This window comes from Hipposideros armiger, unplaced genomic scaffold (genome assembly GCF_001890085.2).
Source record: "Hipposideros armiger isolate ML-2016 unplaced genomic scaffold, ASM189008v1 scaffold_154, whole genome shotgun sequence".
Lineage (NCBI taxonomy): Eukaryota > Metazoa > Chordata > Mammalia > Chiroptera > Hipposideridae > Hipposideros > Hipposideros armiger.
The window spans coordinates 28,892-34,752 of NW_017731504.1; positions in this window are offsets into that span (position 1 = coordinate 28,892).

The window sequence follows — 5,861 nt, forward strand, 5'->3', positions numbered from 1 at the left end:
GTTGTGGAGGACGTTGCTTCACTGGCCCAAGTTGGCACCATCATTGCGCTCTTCCCAGGCGAGGCAGATCAGTCGCCGGCTTCTGGACGGCCGCTCACAGCGGCTGCTGGCCACTCACGCTGGCTGCTGGCTACACACAGTATCCCATGGCAACCCATTGCCACAGAGGCTGCAGCCTATGCCGTTGCCGGCGATTCACGGCAGCCCAGCTCCAGGTTGAGCTGTTGGTCAGCATCTTAGCTGTAGAGGGCAGTGTCACTGGCCCTCATATGTGGGATCCTAACCGGGGCCCTTTGGCATCCCAAGCCAATTCTTAACCATCGCGCCACTCGGCTGGCCCTGAGTATTACAATTTTAATACAGTTTTTCCTTTTTTAAAATGTGTATGCATTTTTTTTTTGGCACTCTCTGTATGTAAGTTTGCTTAGCTCAGTCCTTACCTTGTAAGAGTCCTGTGTTGGATGTTGTCTGCCAGCCTCTGTGCATCTCCCATTGCTTCTCTGCCCTGAGATGTCTGCTGTGACTTTCAGGACCATGTTACCCAGGCTCCCTTTGCCTCTTGCTTCCAAGGAGCTTTCCACCAGGCTCTGGGAGGACATGGAATTGTGGGAAGATGGAGAGTTTGGACTTTTCCTTTCCCCACTCCTTCCTTACTTATCCACAGTCCTGGGAATGGTTTCATTCTCTAATGCCACCTCTCTTGTTGGATGGACCCTATTCCGTGGCTTCAGCTCTGACCTCTACAGTCCTGGGGGTAGATAATATCTTGCCACTGTTGTGAGTCCCTGGATCTTCACCAGTGCTGTTTAGTTCTGTTCACCCTGTCCGTATTCACTAAATAATTACTTCATCTAATGTTCTCAGAATCTCCTGAGGGTGTAATCCATCCATTTCCTATCAACCCTGCCAGTACCCTCCCAAAGCATAAAATTTAGGTGTTCATTAACTGTATGTTCTCAGTGCTTACTGTAGTGCCTAGGAGAGAATGGGCACTCACTAAACGGTTTTGGAATGCATGAATGAATAAAAGAGAACAGTCCTAGGTTAGCTACTGTGTAAAAGAAAAAAATGAGTATAAACAATGGACCTTATTGTAAAGAAGGTTACAATCTAAGGAAGGAAACAATACACAAGTCCTGAAATTTAAGTAACTCTTCAAGGCTACACAAAGTAAGTAATCAATCACAGTCTTCCATGTTCAGATCCCAGAAAAGAGGCCAATTCCTAACAATCAGTAGAGAAAAGCCACTTAACACTGGGTGAAAAAAAAAAAAATTAACATTCGGCAATCTCACAAATTCCCCATAAGGTAAACCAAGTAAGATAAAAACAACAGCCCAATACTTCTCTGCCTCATGGGTGTGCTAGCTGCTTTGATTAGTTAATATTTATGAAGCACTTTGGGGATGAAAAGTGATAAACATTATCTAACAGCCCTGTAAATGTAAATATGTCAGGTCTTATGAAATTTAACAGAAATTAGAGAGTGACAAACTACTCACAAATAAAAAAAAAAAAAGCCCAAGTAAGGCTTTGCATTCAGAGGCCAGATGGGGGAGGAAAGACTTCTTCCCTAGGGCAGGGACTCAAGCTAATCTATACCCCACCCTCACCCCCACCAACATGCACCCGCACTGCAGAAATGTTTAATTTAAAGCCTGAAATATGATGCACTTTGTAACAGCATGTAAATCAATGTTTTATTAAAGCCTATGAATTACTATGCAGAAAAATGCAAATCACAATAAAACACATTACAGGCAGATTTAACCCTGCTCTGTTCTCAGTAGAGCAATTACCAAGCTTTGCCTTGGCAGGTGGGGATAGAATTTAACTAGGGGTGGACAGTTTTGCTTCCTGCTTGGCTGTGGAAAATGCAGAAGCTCCCAACCATTTCGCTTCACCCCAGAAGTGCAAATAGTCAAATTTTATCCCACTGGCCATTTTTAAGTTGCATTTTTTTGAAATGCTTATGCTTTTCCCTCCATTGACTTTAATTACGCACATAGACACAGAGGCTTGCCTGGTCAGATAATCTTTTTACACAAAAGATAGGCGTACACACCATAGCATGTCTCTCTAGCATGTCCATCTGTTAGAAGGCTTGGGTTTAATATTTTTAAGCTTGCCTGTTTGCAGACTGATTTTATTTATTCAGAATGTGTGCATATATATATATATATATATATATATATATATATATATATATATATATATATATATATATATAGTATACACATTGGTGACCATCAGTGTCCAGACACTTCTGATTATGGCAAACTACTTCTTGAGCAACGATGACCAAAGTGTCCACTTGTACACANTGTCACAATTGCAGTGTGTTTGGCCATGTCAGATACTGAGGCGCAGACGGCTCCTGGCACTCCATGAGATGAAGGAAAGAAAGATTTCTTAATGACTTTTATCTCTACCTAACAATGGATCTCCCAAGCAAAAATCACAATTCATTAATGTAGCTTGGAAACTTTCTAACCACAGGATGACACTTTTTCCCTTAAACCAGTCAGTGCTTGGAAGAATCTGTCTCTCCATTCTATTTAATTACTGAACCTTGTTTAGGATTTTTCTAGAGGCAGGTAGTTTTCTTCGGAACAATGTGCTACCAAGCTGACAAAAGTGGATTTACACAAGGGGATAAATCTTGACAAAACAGTACACAGCAGTTCAATTAACCTGCTTCAGGGAAACCTAATGTAATTGCAGAAATGCAATCCCTTCAACTGAGGTTATAAGGTTGGAAGCTAACTTTATTATCTGAGGATAAATGCATCAGTGCTAGATGTTCCTTGGGCAACTAAACATGGTACAAAACTAACCAACAAAAATGCTGAGTAACAGTTGACAACAGAAGAGTATAGTAGCTGTTTAGACTCCCCAAATTAAATGGTTATAATGCTACTCAGAAAACACATATTAATAAAAATGTTCTCGACCTTCATTATTTTACTTTAATGTATTAAAGAACAGAGGAAGGAACAAGGAGGAGGAGGAGTTAACAAAGAGAAAATTCACTAAGGGTCAGATTTAGGAAATACAAGTTTGATTGGGTATAGGTAGGTTTGATTACGTGGCTAGAGAAATGTTTACTTTTCCCCATGAGTAAAACAAAACAGAACAAAACAAAACAACACAAGAAAACTGTTTCTAAAAAGGAAACCTTAAAAAGGAATAGGGGATTCTACAAAATGAGTTATCCCTCCCTTTGCATTTAAATTTTACCATTCCAGGTTTCTGGGGGCTGTCTTAAACTTTCAGTGTTTCAAACAAGCCCACCCTATAAAGTAACTTTCTATATGCAGACTCATGAAAGAACAAGAAATGACCTACTGAGGCATCCAACCATCACACTGAATGCCCATTGAGGTTAACTAATTGAGAGCTACTCTTACCATTGCCACCCAGGCGTACAGACCCCACCCCATTAACTGAATTTTTTTTCTAAAGTACTAGGTACACATTTAATCATCTATTTCTTTGTAATATCAACCAACATTTATGAAGAACACTATAGCATACAAATATCTCTCTCACCCCTCATTTTATTTGGGACTTATAACAGTGCTCTAAATTAAGTTCATTCTCATCTCATTTGCAAATAAAGAAAACTGAGTGGCTTGCCTAAGGTCACATAGCTAGTAAGTAGGATCTCAGTTCTGGATTTGCTACAATATTTTTGTTCTTTATCACTGTGTTTTACACAACTGAGCAAAATTCCACTAGAATGGCCCAGAAAAGTCAATTCTTTTTTGTTGTATTTTTCCAAAACAGCCAGAGGATATTTTTTCCCCCTTAGTAACATCAAATGAGAATTTTAAATGTGGAGAAGAAATGTTTATGGTTATGCAAGACATATGATAAGGCACATCATTCATATTTCCTTGTGAATGAAGGAGATTAATTCACTCACAGTAAGCAAATGCAAATGGAAATAAATGCAAAATGCTATTTTCATGGTTTTGATTGGCAATTTAAAAGCTTGATAACAACAAGAGTTTATGGGGGAAATAAGCATTTTTAGGCATTGCTTTTGGTAGTAGAAATTGTAATATTTTTGTAGGACAACTTAGCAATAGCCATCAAAATGAAAAGTAAAATCTCCTATGCTATAACATATTATGTTGGCATATGCATTTTTTTTCATAAAAGTTATGAAAGAAACTGAGAATAAGCATCATTGGGAGAGGGTCAGAGGAAAGAGATGCTTCTTTCTCATATTGCTTTGGGTACAGCCATGAATGGTAACTATGTACACATATTTCTACTCCCTAGCTACTAGCATCATTTACTGACGACAATCTTTCATAATGGATCTTCAAATTTGTTTCAGATTCCATGATCTACTATTGAGTGGTGATAAGACAGTTCACACCATGTTAGACTGGATCTGAAATATTTTCATTTTTCAAAATTTATGGACTATGTAATCTGATGGGACTAATAATTTCACTGTCTTGACAGGGAAGCTCATCCTTGTATTTAACAATCCTAAACTTGAAAGGAGAAACAGCTGCTGAACCCTAAAGTAAAATAGATATCTGAGCCATTCAAAATATACCTCCAAATACCAGGGTTGCCAACAGGCAGATAACATCTCTTAAAATGTGTACACATTTTTTTTTTTATACCTTCAAACAAACACCATAAGTATGGTTGCCTCCAATAATACTCCAATGACACCCAGCAACATTCAGGTATACACGTGATGCTAGATAAGATGACTTCTAGAACAATATCTCCACTTGTGTTTTGCTTTTGCTTTTATGCCTTGCACAGGAAATGTTACATAGAATTCACTCTGTGAAACCCTGAAAAAGAACATCCCCAGAAATGAGGGAAAGGAGTGCATATTAAGGTCAGCAGTCCAAATGGTAATCGCTATTTGGGAAACATTTTTCCTACTTCCCAGCAGAAAAATCAAGTTCCAGGGTTAAGTAAAACTCTTGGACACCCATCTGGATAATGAATGAGGCAGATTCGTACACCTCACAGAGCGTTCGGAACACAGGTTCACCTGAATTTGCTTCATTTCGCATTTATCCGCCATAGCACACTCTCTAAGAAGAATCAGTCATCTTGATATACTATGAAAACGACATCAGGGGTAATAATAAGGGAGAAAACCTGAGACATCAATTTCTTATTGCTATTTTTGGAGAAAAATGAAGAAATTAAAGCCTCCAAATGAGAAACAAAAGAGACATATGTTGTATACTTAAGAAATAGAGAGAAACCAATGCTTTTTATGGAAGCTTCTTATTTAAATAAAACTAGCCATCTTTTATCTATGCGTTGGGTTTTTAATTGAAAGAAATGAAAATGGGATAGGGAAGCACCTGGTGTAGATGGCGCATCTTAGATGCTACCCCTGGGGAAGCAGTTATAGCACTCACTGCTGTGCTAGTTAAATTTCCTCCAAGTTATGCTAGAATAGTTAATGAGAAGAAAAAAAAATAAACAGTTGGAAAACATGAAACATTCCAAGGAAATAATTTTAATTGACTGTTAGTGATTTTTGTTTTTTACATTGACAGCTTAATAAGTGGTCAGAATTGAAGTTGTCTGGGTCATTGCCAATGTCTAGTCAAATGCAATCTAGTGCATACCACAGAGAAAAAAGGAAGTTGTTCTTTCATTTGTACCTTTGCAAACTGACAAACAATGTTAAGCTTCACAGGTCCAAGTAATTCTAAATATTAGCCTTCAAGGCTTAGGTAAAAACTCACATTCTCTTCAATGCCTTACCAATGCTTACATACATTGATGTACACACAGAAATGTATTTGTGCTTTCTCTCCTCTCTCTCTCTCTCTCTCTCTCTCTCTCTCTCTCTCTCTCTATAT